The sequence below is a fragment of the Octopus bimaculoides genome, chromosome 10 (genome assembly GCF_001194135.2).
Source record: "Octopus bimaculoides isolate UCB-OBI-ISO-001 chromosome 10, ASM119413v2, whole genome shotgun sequence".
NCBI classification, from domain to species: domain Eukaryota; kingdom Metazoa; phylum Mollusca; class Cephalopoda; order Octopoda; family Octopodidae; genus Octopus; species Octopus bimaculoides.
In genome coordinates, this window is record NC_068990.1 from 84154653 (window position 1) to 84173342 (window position 18690).

Below are 18690 nucleotides of genomic sequence, written 5' to 3' on the forward strand. Positions count from 1 at the left end.
GTGTCTGTGTTTGTCCCCGCAACATCGCTTGACAACCGATGCTGGTGTGTTTACGTCCCCATAACTTAGCGGCTCGGCAAAAGAGACAGATAGAATAAGTACTAGGCTTCCAAAGAATAAGTTCTGGGGTCGATTTGCTTGACTAAAGGCGGTGCTCTAGCATGGCCACAGTCAAAAGACTGAAACAAGTAAAAGAGTAAAAGAGTAAAAAGAGTATAATAGTATAATACAAAAAAAAAAAAACCATAAAATATTTTGTAATTTTAACAAAGCCATAAGCTATTAGGGATTGTCTTACTGAGTGACACACCAATACTTAAAGGATGCACTAGGAAATTTCTAATTATCTTTTCCATGAAACAAAGCCCTGATAGTTTTTAGTATCATGCAGGAAGGCCTTAGATTTATCAATATGAAGAACTAGGAAATATGTGACATTTATGTACTTGGTGACCATTTAAGCAAAATAAATTATGCAGTTAACTGAACTACAGTGTGTAACTCCATTTTCTTTCTCTATATGCCAAATCATCATGGAAGCTAAACAATTTGATGAGAGAGAGAGAGAGAAAGTGTGTGTGTGTGTGTGTGTGTGCGCGCGCGCATGTGCGAACATACACAGAGTGGAAGCTGCTTATTATGACCACTCTCAAATGGGGCATTTTAGACAATGATAATTGGTTGGTAACGATAGTCATATGATAACATTAGCCATGATTATAATAAGCAGTCTCCACTGTGAGTGTTTTTTATGTATTTAATCAAACCCCTGTGAACATGGAAAATAGATGTTAAAATGATGATTTTACTTCAGTTTAAAACTACAGAAGGGACACCAACAAAACAAAAAATACACAAACAACAGAGTTGGGGAGCTATGGTTTCTCTCCTGTATGAATACAACTAAAAAACTATTAGCAACTTAATTCAGTATAGTAATAGTTCAGAATAGTAGATGGCAGAAACAGAAGAGTGTCAGATAAATAACTCGTGCTATTAGGTTATGTCCTTTTTCAAATTCTGAGTTCAAACCCACTCAAGTCAACCTTTCAAGTTTCTGAGGTAAATAAAATAAGTGCTAGTCAAGAACTGATATAAATAAAATATCTGCGAAAATAAAGATCTGAGCTGAATTAAAATAACAAAGATGCCAAAATATTAGAACACACTTCTTCTCATAGTCTTATCTAACAAATTCTATTTACTGCTTTTTACCAACAAAGACCACCGCTACTTTCTTAAAGTGTAGTTTTCCTTTGCTAATTCGTGGTTAGACCAGTATTGTAACTTGTCATCACTATAACTTGTTCTAAGTTTTAGATTATTGTCAAATGTAGTTTGTTTTTGATGTGGTAAGGAGGCTTTTAAAGAAGATTCTACGGTTATGTTCAGCAAGTTGAGTAACTACAATACAAAACTTTTACTACCTTGCTCATCAAGTGTTTCAGATTAAATAAATTAGACTCTTTAATCAGTTATATGAGCTTCTTGAGAATTTCCCACTGTGCAATTCTCTTCTGCAAATGACATGTAGAAAACCACCCACACAACAGTATTTTTATTCATAGCTCTGAATCAAGTTGCAAATGTTATGATCCTACAGCCAAACGCTTTTGTAAACTCTCCCCTAAATTCTACCATTTTTTCTTTATTTTTATTATTAACCTATAATAAGGAGATATATGAATTAAAAAAAAGAAAGAAAAGGCTAATCTTTATAGAGAGACATGATTATTTTCAGAATTATTAACAAATAGGTTAGATAAATACAAGTTAAAATATTAAAGTAATTTGAAGCTAAACACCATCTAACTACATGTATATTCATTGCATGTTAGATAAAATAAAAAAGTGAGAATACAACTGAGAAATGACTGGCATTTATTCTAAGATAATAGCATACACCACAGATCTGTTACAGTTGGTGTTGAATTAGAAGTGTTGTCTATTAATACTTGCTGGTTAATACATAAGCTAAAGCTGAATAAGTCTATGGTGTTTGTAAAGCAACTTAGATTGATGTATAAATGCATAAACTAGTATTGTGTATTCTGCTTTAAGCATGACCATCTTTCTAATTAAGTATCCAGATTTAACTCCTAACATTGAAACCAAAATCCAGTTGCTGCCTATGAGTCAACAAGAGAATCTCTGTGCAATTGCTCAACCTGTTAAATATAGCAACCAAATTTCACTCAAATCACTAACACAGCCATCTTTAGAAAAAAAGGACATGTCTGGTAATATAGTCAGAGATATATCTGAAAGTACAATGGGATGGTCACATCAAGAGCACTTTTGATCATAAATCTTCATCAGAGCTAACCTGAGAGTAAACAAACTTACTGTTGTATCTCGCCTTATTCATTATTAGTAGTAAACACCATTAGTATTACGAATGTTACAGTTCAACCAGGGCTATCAGTATTGTTGTTATAAAATTATATCAAAAATGTATACAAAATACACATGAAACAGTGAAGTATAGCTTCAATATCAATTTTATTCATATCTAGTTCGTACAACACGTTCAGTTATTGCAAAATAATTTGACCCAAAACCAAATGAAAACAAAAGGAATTGTGTTCTCTACATATGTGATCAATATCTGAATGTATTTTCTACAAGTTAATCCTTCATATGGAATACTTGAAAACGGGTGTATTTTGGATTCAAAAGTGATTGCATATTTGCATCTATCATGTCTCTAAGTCTTTACTTATCATCAGTCTTTTAAGGGGCATACTTTTACTCCAAAACTGATAGATCAACTCCATCAACACACAATCAAGATCTTTATATTTAGTTCTATGCAATGTTTTGTTTTTATTTTTCATTAATTCTGTCCCTTGCTTTCAGCATAGAGCTTCACTAGTTTGTCCTTTTTGCTTTTTAGGGTTAGATGAAGTGGTTGTTCCAAAACCAAACACCTCAGTCAGACACTTCAGACATTGCTGTTAAGACTTTTCAACAATTTGACTCCCTGTGGTATTGTTAAGCATAAAATGCTTCCACCTCCTCTCGGTTACCCATAAGAATATCTTCACACCTTTTCATCACAGAATACTGCACAAAACATATGCAAGTATTGCATACCTGAAGGTTCTGCTACGATAGCTACTAAATATAAACTGGCACCAACTTGACTGGGTTGGGTAGCCCAACTCAGAGTAGGTGAGGTTACTGTTAAAGCAACTGACAGGTGGTCACATGGATCAGAACAGCAGCACAAGGCTGAAAAGCCTTCCAAGCACTTTCTGAAAATTATTTGTGATGCTTCTCTCACTCAAAATGCTTTCAAATTTTAGTGTTTTCAGTTGAAGACAATGAACCTGCAATCACTATTATTATAGTTACTAATATCAATACATTTATGTGTAAACACATTCCTTTGGCATTTCATTTTTCATGTAAATGATTTCTTTCCAGATATACCATGGTTTCACCAGCATATAAAAACTCAAAAAACAGTGCTGGTCTAAGTAGTTGATATAAATAAATTTGTTTCAAAAACAAAAGGTTTGTTTTTTTCTCCCCCACTTCTCTGAAAAATATAATTTACTTTGTTCAGTAATAACTGATGAGAAACTTGGGCTTTCTACCTTCAAGAATCTCTTAGGTATCTGAGTAAATACTTAGGTAAACAAACAAACAAACAAACAAATCATCATGTAGTTGCTCAATCTGCAAAGAATAACAGCCAAATTTCACTGTGAGAGACATTAGATACTGTCATCCTAGAAGGACAATGTCCAATAAAAGAATATGATGGTCACAAACACCTTTTGAATATAAATTTTCTCAGTCAGGTCTGACCTGGGGCTAAACAACAAAACACTGACAAAAATAGCCACTTAATGTTTAGATGGCTACAAATGTTGGATGGAAGAAACTATGGTAAGAGTACAGGCTGACATACAATCTTTACACTATGATTCTGCAAGCTCTAAAACACTCATGGGCAACCTGCAGCTTGTGAGGCTCTCTGATTGGCATGATTAATGGGGAAAAAATCACCTTGAATTTATGCAGCCCACTTCTTGAAAAAGATTGCCTGCTCTAAAATGACAAGATAATGCTGGTATAACCAATAACTATATTGATGTTATTCACACCATATGCGAAGACACATGAAAGACAAGGAAAAGTGCCTATCTTTTACTGCATTTCAAGAAATCTATGGTCAAAAGTGGCTAATTTAACAACTGATACTTCTACATTCTTTAAAATAATTTTATCTTTAATTAAAAAGGTCACAGTGATAACACTCCCAGCGGAGTTATTATCCTATTAATAATAAACATTGCCAAAGGAAATGCATCCACTGACTGTCAAAGGACAGGTTGGCAGTGCTTGCTAAAATTCTCAGAGGTCGGCTGGTATTTTAGTTGCAGCATATTATCTAAGCAGCCACCTCAGTTCGGTAAACTGGCATGGTAGCTGTATTTAACTATACCAATATGCACACACGCATGTGTGTATGTTGGTGCAATAGAGTATTGAAAATAATCGCTGCCTGAAAAACATGGGTGAAACTCAGATTAGTGACAGAGATATCACTAATGTTTGAGAGAGGGGGAGGCAGAGTAGAGAATAGGTCAGTAGGTATAATTACATACACAATGTGATTATGCAACACAAAAGGCAAGAATTAGGGTCAGATGTTGAACTGGATAATACATATGTACATTCTCAGAACAGCATTCTGATTTTGTTTCACTGATATAAGCAACTAAGCCAAGACTACAAATGAAAACAGCTGTTTGTTTGGAAGATGTGTTATCATGTAGCAATAAGCATTATCAAAAGTGTGTGGCAACTCAACATTATGTTTCTAGGACATAATTAGTTCCAGTATGTTAAAACAATGTGGTTTGAATTGCCATCTGGATGCAAAATATTGTAATCAATTTGACCAAAAATACTTAATTTGTAGAGAAAGCCAATATGAAGTAGAAATCAGAAAGAACTTCATTTATATCTATCATAAATATGCTTACACTGAGTATATTTGATGAAGAAAACATTATCATTATTATTATTATTATTATTAAATGTAAAACAGAAGCAAAACAAGAATAGTTTATTTCTTTTATATTTATATATTTATTTTGATTGTTTGACAAAGGATTTCAAAATCTGAAACATCGAAATGCAAAGGAAATAACAAAAAGTATAAACAAACCACTGTTTTTGTTTGGTTTTCGTTTTGTTTCTGTTTTCTCTTTAATTTCAAACTTGCATTATAGAGGCTTTGTTAAACATTATTATTCTATTTCACAATGCTTCATATTAAGTAAATAATATCTAAGATGTTACAAGTGAAAGGCTTTAACTGTTTTGACACTGACCAATAAATACACTTTAATATTTCTTATCCATATGAAAGTGTTGATCTGTGACCATTTTACATTCAATGATTTTAAAGATTGATAATTTTCAGTTAATAAAACACATGATTTGTTGTAATTCAAGATTTTCTAAATTCAGCTAAAGTTGTTTGCAAAACAAAGAATTTTGATTTTGGAATAGTTTTCATTCTAAATAAAAGCAGAGTTATTTGTAAGGGATTTAAATATGGTCATTGTATCTGCCCCAAATGAATATTAACAATGGTGAACACTTAAATCAGCAGATGTAAAGTAAAACAATTGAATGGAAGATAATTCATTCTCTTTGATAATGGAATCATTTAATTTGCTCCTTCAGAGATTTTGGTAATATAATTTGGAAGATGGAATGAGACTTTTAGACACAAAGGAGATAAAATGTCATGTTATTCATTAGATTAAACACAAATCCAATTGAAGCTGATGTTTCTTTGAAATGCTTTCGACAGAACCACCAGAGTTGTACACTGAAAGCTAAAACATACAATTCAGTTGAAACATGAAGATCTTGTTATCTAGGGACCACAATATTGATTTATTTGTTAGGCATGAATTTACAGATGAAAAATATGTCAATGTCCTCTAAGCTTTTAAATGCTGGTGCTTATACAGATGAGAGACGAATCTCTTTAATAGGATAGGAAGGATGTCAGTCTATAATAACACTCCCTAATGATCTGATATTTATTCTTTAGAAGTGGACTTCCCAAATCCACAACAAAATACTGGTGATAGTTTTGAAATCAAAACCTTTCCAAGGGTTGTCCATTCTATTCAGCTATTTCACTCTTGCACAAATGTAGAGACACTAAAAGAAAGATATTTATGACTTCTATTAGCACTATAAGGGGAAAGAATTGTCTTCAGTTAAATCTGACCAATTCACAGGTTACTTCTAACTCAAAAACACACACTACATCCAAAGTACAGGGTGCGTAAGGTATTTGAGGACATACCTTTTTTGGGGTCATTGCTGCATTTTTTGCTAACTCTGTATAATCTTGTTTCAGAAAATAATAATGGCAAACCTTCAGCTTACTCAAGAAATGAAGAGGCATGCTGTTATTGTGGTTATAAAGGCTGAGCATAGCGATTTAGAAATATCTCAATTTTTAAAAATTGTCAGAACTTTCATCTACAAAGTTCGTAAGGAGTTAGAAACTGGAGATGGAAATGTATCACCAGTATCAAAGCATAAAAAGCATTCTAAATGCTATGAAACCATCAGAACACCTGAATTTATCCAGCAAGTTCAACAGACCATTGATTACAAACCCAGAAAGTCCATGAGATCAATTGCAAAAGATCTCCATGTGTCAGAAGGAACAGTCAGAAATGTTGTCTACGAAGACATCAAATATAAGTCTTATATGATGAAGAAAGGTCACTTTGTCAGAAAAAGCAAAAGAAAATCACTATATCAGATCTAAAAGGCTCTTAAACAAACTGAAAAATCCAGCAGTGGTTTTTCTCAAACGAGAAAAACTTTGACCAAGATCAAAAAGTTAACAGAAGAAATGACAGATGGTTATGTGCAGACTCTTCTGAAGTTCCAAGTGTTACACATACAAAATTTCCTGCAGTTATCATGGTTTTGGGGGTTGTCAGCAATGAGAGACATGTGATACTCCCTTACTTCTTTCCACTCTGCTGCCTAAATTAAGGTCCTGGAAATAATTAAGTCCTGCATAGCCAGGTTCAATTCAAAGAAGCCTATCCAGGGGAAGATTTATTTCTTCAGCTTAACACCAAGGAAACTAGAGACAATGTACCTGATCTGGACTTCCTTTCAGTTGAATGACCAGAGGAAGATAATAGCTTGCAAATAGTTGAAAACTATGAACCTACTGTGACACCTTTATGACTGACATAATCTAAGAACTGAAGCCATTATAGTTCATCCAATCAAAATCCTTTAAAAACATAAAAAAATAACTTAAGCTGGCATTAGTGATTCAGCAATAAATCTAGTTAGTTTAAGATGATATTGAGCAGAACTTTAATTTATCCAGATAATTTTTCACAATTATAAGCTTAAACACAATCATAGGCTTAAGTGGCTTAAGCATTTTAGATCCATTATGGAGCCAACTACAATCTTTTACTGCAACTTTACAATAGTAAATAATTAGTAACAGAGATAAGACTACAGGAAAGTACAACATAGCTTTGTTAGAAATAAGGAAAAGTTTCATACTGGTGTTTTTTTTTTCTAAAACTGAGGAGCAAAGGTAATGACCTGTTAGATTGAGGGGTACGGATAATCAGGTGGGTTTACAGTGGTTAATAGTCAATTTGATTTTTTTAAGATTAAATAGCCACAACGTATACAGTAGTAGCAAGAAGAGCGTTGTAAGGTATTAAATTTGATACTAAGTCTCTTTCATTCCATTACCCAATAGGATATAATAAGAGACTTGGTATTTCATTGTCAGTTTGTAGTCCTCCCCCTTCAGATGCATCAATCTAGCTATGGGCACATCAAGCTAACTTGGTGTGTTTACACCTGTGTGTCTACAGCAAGAAGTTTTCTCCATGACAAAAATACAGTGAATGGCTTTCTTATGGGTTCAAATATGTCTGAAGCATATTTGAACTGATAAATTTATAAGTAATATTTTTGTAAAAATGTCCCTTTGCAAAGTGTTGGTAAGTTATATAATTAGAATAATATATTAGAATTTTCTTTTTAGGTTTTCACTGGTTATATTTGACAATGTAATGTAAACTGGAAAACAATCGTTTTTAACAACTAATGTTAAATAGATAAAACTGAACTGCCTTCACTATTAATTTCAGAATCAACAAAACAGACACTTTTATTATGAGTAGCTAGACATATATGTCCAACGAAAAGAGAACTACTTCAGTGAATATAATTAAGCTATACACTCATATTCTTGATTAATATCTTTGCCATCAAACAACTGCTAACCAAAGATGTAGTCAGTCATTCAACACCCTGCCATCTTAAAATTAGAAAGGATGTATTAAATAATGCACTCCTAGGTATCTCTATAAAAAAAAAAAATACAAGATAGTCACAGCTGAAATCTTTTGACCACATGTCTAGTGGATCAGAGTTGACCTGAAACTGAACAATACCTGTTAATCCTATAATGCCAAAATTATTTATATGCACCAAAAATGTTATTTATAGATCTTTTTCTATTTAAGAGCAAAAAGTATAATTCGCTGAAAAATGTTAATTTTCTTGCATATAGACAGACACATACATATATCATTTTACATCCACATCTTTTGCTGACATGGGTTAGACAGGCTGCACAGTCAACGTCAGTAGATATTTGAGAGTGCTATTTACCAAAACAGCATCAAAGGACCATATCTCTCTCATGAATTTTATTGCTGGCTTAGTTTCTATAGCTACACCCCCTACCCACTCCACCTTCCTAACACCAACCATTTTACAGAGTGTACTGAGTGTGTGTGTGTGTGTGTGTTTTCTTGTGGCACCAACACTAAAGAGGTAGTCATGTCACAGCTAAGAGTTATAGGTAACATAATCTAATACCTGCTACATGGTCAGTTTATTGACAACAAAACTTTCACCCTTCAATATTGCTGGCCTTGTGCCTAAATAAGAAACATTATTATATTATTAGACGCATTGGTTAAACTATTTCCTCGGTTATTCATGCGTATGTGTTAACTTTTGGGGGGGGGGAGTGCTTTGCATCAGTATTAGGACAGTTTTCTTGGTAACAGTCAAGTTAGTTAATGCACATCATCATCATCATTTAACGTCCGCTTTCCATGCTGGCATGGGTTGGATGGTTTGACTGAGGACTGGTGAGCCAGAGGCTGCACCAGGCTCAATCTGATCTGGCAAAGTTTCTACAGCTGGGTGCCCTTCCTAACGCCAACCACTCCGAGAGATCTTAATTGACAGAAAAAATAAGACAGACAAGGATGAAATAAGCTATAAACCAAATTTGAGAAAACATGACCCACCCGAGTAAGAATCAACATCAATGATTCATTCACTAAGCTACTCAACATCAAGGATGGGGGAAAAAATTTCTACAGTTTTTCTTTCCTAAAACCTTCATTTTAATTCATCATGTAGACAATTAATCTAGGTGTTTTCAAAGAATGACCAAGGTTTCAAGCAAACTATAGTCCCAAAATCTCAATACCACCACAGCCTGTAAAATGTATTCAGAAACATGAAAGTTGGCTATCAGCTGCAGTACAAATTTTCACTCTTCAAACTGAAATGTGATAATCCACAATTAAAATTAAATTTTTAACTATTCTTTTAACCTTGCTGCAGCCATTTTTAAATATAAATTCAATTAAACTGTGACCAAAACTTATTTTATCAGAACCTTTATCAAAGATCATGACACAAGTATTATTTTCAATCTGATACCCAAAACTTTATAAATATCAGAAAGCAAACAGTAGATAACAAGCTTATGATTACAATAATTATTGTTGGTTGGCAAGGCTGTGAGCCAGCAGGATTATTAGTGCATTGGACAAACTGGTTAGCAGCATTTCTTCCAGCCCCTCATATTCTGTGTTCAAATACTGCCAAGATCAACTTAGCTTTCATCCTCAACTGGTTACGGTCAAACAACTGACAAGCAAATCTGTGGTATTGAGCAGAAATATTTGCTGTAGCCCATCTTTTATATTATGATTATTATTATTATTATTATTATTATTATTATTATTATTATTATTATTATTTTCAGTATCTTCACAGAGTTCAAAATGGCCATCATTTCTGAGATGACAGGGTGGGATTTAAGAAGTTCAACAGCCAATTCTAACAAGTCGGGAAACTACATAGAAGTTCCCTGGTCAATGCCAAGCACTTTACTGGTACTGCTAGTATGTCCTTGAGAAAAGCATGAATGTCACAACTTTCCCATTTCATCCTTCCTCTATTGATATATAGTCTGCATGACTAGTGACAAAAAATAAAACACAAAACTCAACATTAACTCAGAAAATTATAACAGTTTTATTTCATTTTCACATCTTAATTAATAGAGTCGGTAGTTTCCAGATGGAAACGCAATAAAACAGAGATATCTTTCAGTTATAAATGATGCAGTGTAATGTAATACAAGTATTGATGAGAACTATCCACCGACCATGAATATGTTCTAAGGCAGTTTTATAAAAGGAAAGGATGGAGAGGGGGGTCGATAAAAGAGTTATTTTAAGAGAGATCAATTATATAGCTACCAAAGAGAAATTGCTTGTAAAGTTTGAAACCATAAAAACAACAGCACATATGCACACAAACACACATACACACATAACCGCAGTCTCACACATAACCAGTCTCACACACAAACACGTAATGTTTATGATCCATTAGATATTTAAATTAATAAAATGAAATTTATGAAACACACAAGAGCACACACACCAACACACACACACTAGCAAAGATTAAACTTCTACTGTTCACAGAATAATGAGTAATTTAACAAAATCCTGAAGCAAAAACAACCAGTTCAAGTAATTAACACAAAACTTGCAGCACAATGAAAATAATCTTTTTTTTTTTTGTTTTTATTTTGGTTGTTGTTTCCTCCCTACCTTACTTCAGACATAAAACAATAGCATTTGTCTTGGATAGAAGAGTAAACTCGGTGTATTGGTAGAAACAGGTCTAATTGTACTAACAACCAGATGCCATGTAGATGACTATTAATAATGATGATAATACAAAGAGAAAAGAAGGAAATTGGGTTAACTATGCTACAATTGAACTTTGTTACGTTTAACTAGCAACTTAAACATTACTAATCAGCAAATGATAGGATAGTGGGATAAATAACCAGTAGACTTTTAGTATAGTATTTAGGTTTGCTATACGAATTAACTAATTGCACAAACCAACAAAGAAACCTATATGCAGTCACTTAACCTACTGAAAACAGCAGCCAAATATCATCCCAAATCACAAACTATTTCTCAAAAGAGAAAGGACAACACAGTGAACTGTGTTGTTGTTGTTGGCACTCCATCGCTTACGACGTCGAGGGTTCCAGTTGATCTGATCAACGGAACAGCCTGCTCGTGAAATTAACGTGCAAGTGGCTGAGCACTCCACAGACACGTGTACCCTTAACATAGTTCTCAGGGATATTCAGCATGACGAGGCTGACCCTTTGAATTACAGGCACAACAGAAACAGGAAGAAAGAGTGTGGGGATGGTACTTAATTTATCATCCCCAAAAGGATGAAAGATAAAGTCGATCTCAGCAGAATTTGAACACAGAACATAGTAATGGGCTTAAAAATGATCATATCTGACTCCTCTGGAACTTCACTGTTCAAACTAACAGAAAGATAGATGCGAATAGGTCAGACATTATATTGAAAGACTTCAGACAAAAATCATGCCTCCTCATTGATATAACTGTCCCAACTGACATAAATGTATCTGTCAAGACCTACCAAAAACTGAGCAAGTATAATGATCTTGAAATAGAAATTGGCAAAATGTTGAACCTCAAGACTAAAACAATACCTGTTGTCATAGGTGCCCTAGGAATGATAACAAAAGGGGGCAATTCCTACCTAGTTCAGATACCAACAAACCCTAAAATAGCAGAAATTCAAAGGATAGTGCTCATAAGAACTGCCCATATCCTACATAAAATACTGTCTATGTAATCTCAAATTTTAAAACAAACTTATAATTTTCTTATGGTTTCTTAAACATTCTCTAGAACAATACGATGTGCAAAACCAAATATATGACACCCTAGGTATAACAGCAACTTGAACTTGTAACTTGTCTCTTGAGGTCTCTGTGTGAGACTTGGAGCCAAATTGTACAACTATAAAGCAAAAGTCAAACATATAATAATAATGAACTTGGGATTTCCAGTCCATTTCGATTCATTAGTATATTTATCAGATAAACTGATAATTCACTATACAACAATAAATCTACAGAATAGAAAACTTCTATCCTGAGGGGTTTACTTGTGTATTAATATTGTTTTTGATAAAATGATACATCAGTTTAAATCACTTTGAAAAAATTTAAATGTCTTTGAAATTATTTTGTAAACATTTACTCTTAGGAAGATTGGTCAATGACTAATAAAAAAAAATGTTTAATGCATTCAATAATGTAAGTCTTCTAGATAATTTTGTAAAGAAATCAGGATTTTAAATTGTGTAAATAAAAAGATACCCAGGAGATTATGAGAGAGAGAGAGAGAGAGAGAGAGAGAGAAAGGGAGAATAGTTTCAAAAAGATATGCTCAAATCTTACTACAGTCCTGTACTACACACCTGAACAAAAACACAAATCTCTTTTCTCTAGTCTGCTTGACTGACAAAAATAACAAATTCTCCTCCCACTTAACAGTTAAGAAAAGTAAAGCATTTGTTACACTTGGGTGATGTAAAAAGAAGTCTGTTAAAAAAGAATTGTTTAGCAATTCTACCTGTTTGACAAGTGATTTGATCTTCATGAGGTCAATATCCAATTTTAAAATATAGCATAAGTAATTTTATTTCCAGTTATAACCGTGATATACCAGATCAGGAGAAAACAAAAATAAAATCTATATTTTTAAAGAAGTCTAACAGTAGTCTTCTAATTCTAAAAATTCTTTGCATTTTTCTTAAATTATAACCAATCCAAGCAGGTACACAGTATACTTCTATTATAAAACATTGCCTCCAGCTAACATGAAAATGAAAACAAGCTGGTTTCATTATCAAAGCTAAAATCTTATTGCAGCTGAAATTATATCATGTAAGAAAAAAGACTGGGGGCAAAATAATTTACTCAGAACAAAAGACAGGGTCATAGGTGCTGATTAGTATTGTATCAATGGTAGGGTTGTATGTGTTTAGGAAATGTGGTACTGAATAGAAATGTTCTTAACACGCATAGAACTGCATGTACATCATGCTTGTATTTAGCTGAATATAACAATATTTTATGTGATTGATGTTATTCCATTTACTGTTGAGCAAGGTTTTGAGTGAGATTAAAAAAGACAAGATATTGCTTGAGAAGTGTTTGTACTTAATAAACAATAACTTTGTCTAATAAGTGTGGTTTGTGGCTTGACAAAGTATCATAGATCTAATAGTTGTTCAAGTTGTTAGTGATCCACATATTAAAGTTTCTGTTTTGAATTTTCATCATGTAACCAACAAGTATTTCATTTCTGGTATACTAACTCTATGACTCAATTATCTTGTATATTCAACCATTTTTAAGACAGCAAGGTGAAATATGAAGACGTGACAGGTAGAAACATAGAAGTTCTCTCAGTTCATCTAATATATATTGTTGTTTATACACTGAGCAAAGCACATGATATTATTAAGTTGGTGTATGGGACAAAGTGACAATACATATTTGCATAAAATTATGATAGCAGATTCAAACTTATATAAGAACACTTTAAAAAAGACAGTTTTGTATCATAGAACCAGAGGCAGTCTTAGGCTGGTGGTTGGTATTGAAAGGTTTAAAATAGGTAACTGGGGAAAGCAACCTGCAGGTTTCAATCATATTTGACTCCTAGCAAAGCATAGAGGGAATACAGTGGCACTGATTATGGATATCTGCTTCAGGCAATTTGTTCTGCACACTAAATGTGGCAAGGTTTTGCATATGATTAACTGAGATTAACCATGCAATTAGCAGGCAAAAATTCTTTAGTAGGGGTGTAAAATTATCAACAAGAAGCAAAGGAGATAAGTCAGTTGATTAAAATTTTGGGACAATATAATGCAATGTAGATCTGGTTTCCAAACTGAGTTGTTTTCACTGGTTGGCTTCAAAGGCCAGATCGTTCTAATATGAACTGATAATAGTGTTCCAAAATTGCAGTCAGCTGATTTTAGAACTATTTTCTTTGCTTGTTGTTCTTGATTCTTAGCTCCTTTCTTCTCTTTTTTCTTTTTTTTGTTGGGGTGGGGAGTTCAAACACCCAAAGAGGAAGATTTTGTTTATTAATTGCAAGGGTATTCTCGGTTTTTCAATTCACTATATTACATATGTATTTGTATTTAATACGTAGAACACTTCCCTGAGATATTTCTCCTTGTCCATTTTATGGGGAAGATACATGTAAAACACTAGAAAGGAAGAAAAACATATACTCAGCAGTGAAACTGAAGTAGACACTACCAACCCTCTATAGGTGCAGAAGTCGGCAGGTTATTGTCAATACCTAACAATACCTACCGATGTTATTGTCAATACCGATGACAATACCTAACCCACTTTGCACAAACGAGTGAGTTCAGGTGTGGCTGCCTAGGTAAGAAGTTTCTTTCAGTTTCAACCTTGTACTGCACTGCAGACAAATGTCTTTTTAGTATAGCATTGGGTTAGCCACAAGCTTTATAGCTAAAAATTGGATGGCGGAATCTGTGTGGAATCCCATTGAAGGGAGTATTCCAGTTTTGGGGTGTAGTTTTAATTTAATACCTCATTTAACCGTTTGGTATTTTAAACTTGTCATATCCAGCCCAAATATTCAACCTGTTTTATGTTCAAACTGATCAGATCTCTCTTCACACACCTATTCTACAATGTCATTCCAATTATACACAATCACATCATCGAAATTTCAAAGCTACAAATATTACATGGTTAATTTAAGATAATGTGAATAAATAAGAAATACATTTGACAGAGTTAAAGCTACAAAGAGCTGTCTTTCCAGCTCTCACTAAATCACAAAAGCAAAAGGTTTGGTGGAGGGCGAAGAACCAGGTACAAGAATGTTTCCCATCATCTACTCAATCATTAGTGCATATGATACTAACTCAAACCAGTGTAAACTAGGTACTAATCATGACCCCAATTTACCATCCCACATCAATAAGAAGGAACTTGGAATTGCCACCCTCTCTTGTTCATAAGGATAACAGGATGAAGAGAGAGACTTTTAAAAACTCCAAACACTACATAAACATTCAAGAATTAATGACTCATGTTTTAACTAACTGTAAACACAGTACATATCCGTATTAGTAGGAACAGAATAGTTTCAGTCAATTTTGGATATTTGCATATCGATGCAGCAAATGGTTTTTTTTTTTAGCTTTATAGCTGCAGCAGTTAGCCAGACAGACCGATCATAACGTGTATATCAATTATACGTACATTATCAATATATATACATACTCACACACAAAATGATAGAGCATGCATTATCAAAACACATTTTATTATAAAGACATAGTCAAATAGACATACATTTTATACATGTATACATCTATAAAATAGTTGACAGCAAGAACCATAGAAAACATGTCACAGTGTAATATACAAGTGGACTTTGCAAGCCACATAGCAGGAAACCCATTTAGAAGAGAAGTAACTCCAACTAAGAACTGATCCAAAATAGAGGGGACTCTTTACTTTTCTAGAGAGGACAATGTCTCTGGCATGACTGACGGAACCCAGCACACTCGGTAAATGACTGGTAATCAGAAAAGCATCCTGTCATTGGAAATACATTAATATGAAACGTATGAGCAATATATAGACTCTGAAAACCACATTGCAGGTTTCCCTTCAAGGAAGGGATTAACTCCAAATTAGAATTAATACAGAGTAGGGGGCGATACTTTTGTTTGGCCTTACATAAAGCGACTTCTTTAGTGCCAATAGCACTAGAAAATATACAGAGTCCACACTAAGAAATACACAACACCAAAGTTGGATACTTTTTTTTCTATTGCTGTGTATGCAACGTGACAAATCATCACACTCAACCCAACACAGAAAACAGTTGTAAAGTGTGTGTGTGTGTACACCAAATCCCCTGGATATTACTGGCTTGAGTAGGACTCATTGGGTCAGTTACCCAGTTTCTATGACACGTAAGTGATCAAAATCACAACATTCTCCCTGACCAGGATGCAAGTCTGTCACAGGGTTATTAATTTACAGCTGAGTGGACTAGAGTGATGTGAAATGAAGAGTTTCGCTCAAGAACACAACACACTGCCTAGTCTGGGAGTCAAAACCACAATCTCGCAATTGTGAATGCAACTATCCTAACCACTTGACCATCTGACAGCTCGTGTGTGCCTGTGTCTGTGTGCGCACACACACTTATGTATGTATGTGTACACACGCGCACACAGACACCACAAGGTCATGTTTTAATTATTTAATATATGGTAATTATTTGTTTCTAATTATCTTAAGCTAATAATAGGAAATTATCAATATGACACTATGTGATTACAAAATGAACAACTACAGATTAAAGAGTGACTTATATATCAACTAAGATAGATACAGTTTACAATGCACAATGAAGATCTTTGACAACTGTGAGAACTTAATTTGTAAAAAAATAAGCTCAGTAATGCAGAAGAGTCACTTGTAAAGAAAATAACATAATTTAACCAGAATAAGAACTATAATCCAAAATGGCACCCTGTCTAATTTTTAATATATTTACATAAATGTATTTTTTACATACAAGTTTTATGTTATAAACATCTATTTAATATAGAGACTGCTGCATTGCCATGATGAGGAACTTTGTTCCTAATTATAGAGAGCTACACTGGCAAGAAAATTAGTCTTCCTGGCAGATTCAAACAGATTGGGCAGGTCAAAGGGTAGAAAGCAAACTAAAGAGTGGTCCCTGGTCCTTCTCATTAAGAATCTGGCATAGTGTTAGAATCCTTACACTGTAAAAGCCTTACATCTACTACAAAAACACTGACAAAGGGACCAAAGCAAATTTCACAGTTCTAAAGATCAGAAAGAATCTTGCAAAGAGAGAATGAAGTATTGCAACTCAAACTGAAAGGATGTTGCAAGGTTGATGTTTTTCCCAACATCCAAGAGCAAAACCAAAATAGGTTCACAGAACATCATATTTTATTGTCATTAACAGTGTTTTCTCTTATCACATTTTTTTCTTTAATGTGTGCATGTATGTCTGTCTCTTTTATCTAGAAACAAAAGTAAGGAAACTCTATTCAATACAAGAAAAGGCTCTACTCCAACTTTCTGTTTGTATGATATTCTACCACCCAGTCTTCTTTAGGAATATATATATTCAGTCCTTGTGTAGCACCTTGTAGAGTGTCTACTATAGCCCTGGGCCAACAAAAGCCTTAAGAGTGGATTTGGAAGACAGAAACTAAAAAAAGCTCATTGTATATGTATATATTTTATATGTGTGGTGTTGTATGTCTGTGGGCACCCTTGTTTTGACATATGATTGTAAGCAAACATCACTATCACACAAGCCATATTCATTTCTGGCCTTCCATGAAAAACATGTCTCGCCATGGATATTGCCTTGCTTGGAAACAAGTAAAGACTGGTAACAGAAAGGTTGTCTGGCTGTAGAAAAAATTCTGCCTAAAAAAATTCTATCTGGCCCATAAAAGCATGGAAAAAAGGGTGTTAAATGATAATGATGTATATGCACATATATAGTTGTGTGTATGTGTACTGACACACACAGACACAAGATCCAGGAAACCCACAACTGGCAACATTTCTCTACACCGAGCTAAGCAGCATATAAACAAACACAGCAACATCAAATGTGAGCAGTCACAAGACTGTTGACCCATCATTACATTATCCATTGTCATCTCACCTGCATATATAACATCATAAATATTAAAAAGCTGTGTATTTGTGTGTGCACTACAAATTTACACAAGGCAGCTAGTCAAATAAAAGGAGAGAAGAGGAACAACTTGCATGAGAGACAGAAGAGGAGGGGGGGGTCTCCATCAACAGCAACCAGTGTTTTGCAGTTAGATTACCATTGTTCCACGATGGCATATGATCAAACTCACTATCAGCGTAAATACGTTCAGTACATTTTGCTGAAGAATTTTGCACCATTTCCACCTTTTACAAATTCTTTACTTTATTTCCAGTGTTTAACATAATAAGTGAATTAACAACAAACTAGTTTTAGTGCAATGATTCAAAGTATTGTTTGTGTTATCATAAATTATAAAGCAGACTTTTTTTTTTTTTTTGTGGCCAAAGATATTTAACAACACAAATTATTACTGTAGTCTGCATTTTATTAGTCTTTATCAGTTCCACTATTATTATCATTATCTTTATCTATTGAATTTGTCTGTTTATTCCTATTTTGCAGTATCTAGGTTTATCCACTTTATTTCTTCTCTTTTTATGAAATACCACAGTTAATTTATCAAATGAAGAGAAGCTTCTATTTGGTCTTTTACATGCTAAGAATAGCAGCTAAATCCCCCTTAAATCTCACCCTTTTAAGAAACAACGAACACTCATCTAAGCCTAGA

The 18690-nt window shown here is 33.8% G+C and overlaps 1 protein-coding gene across 1 annotated transcript in view; it reads right to left on the reverse strand.

Annotated features, from left to right (window-relative positions):
• The window catches only part of LOC106871327 (phosphatidylinositol 5-phosphate 4-kinase type-2 beta), a 114025-nt gene that overhangs the window by 51334 nt on the left and 44001 nt on the right, over positions 1 to 18690 (reverse strand). The gene's annotated exons all lie outside the window — the stretch shown is intronic.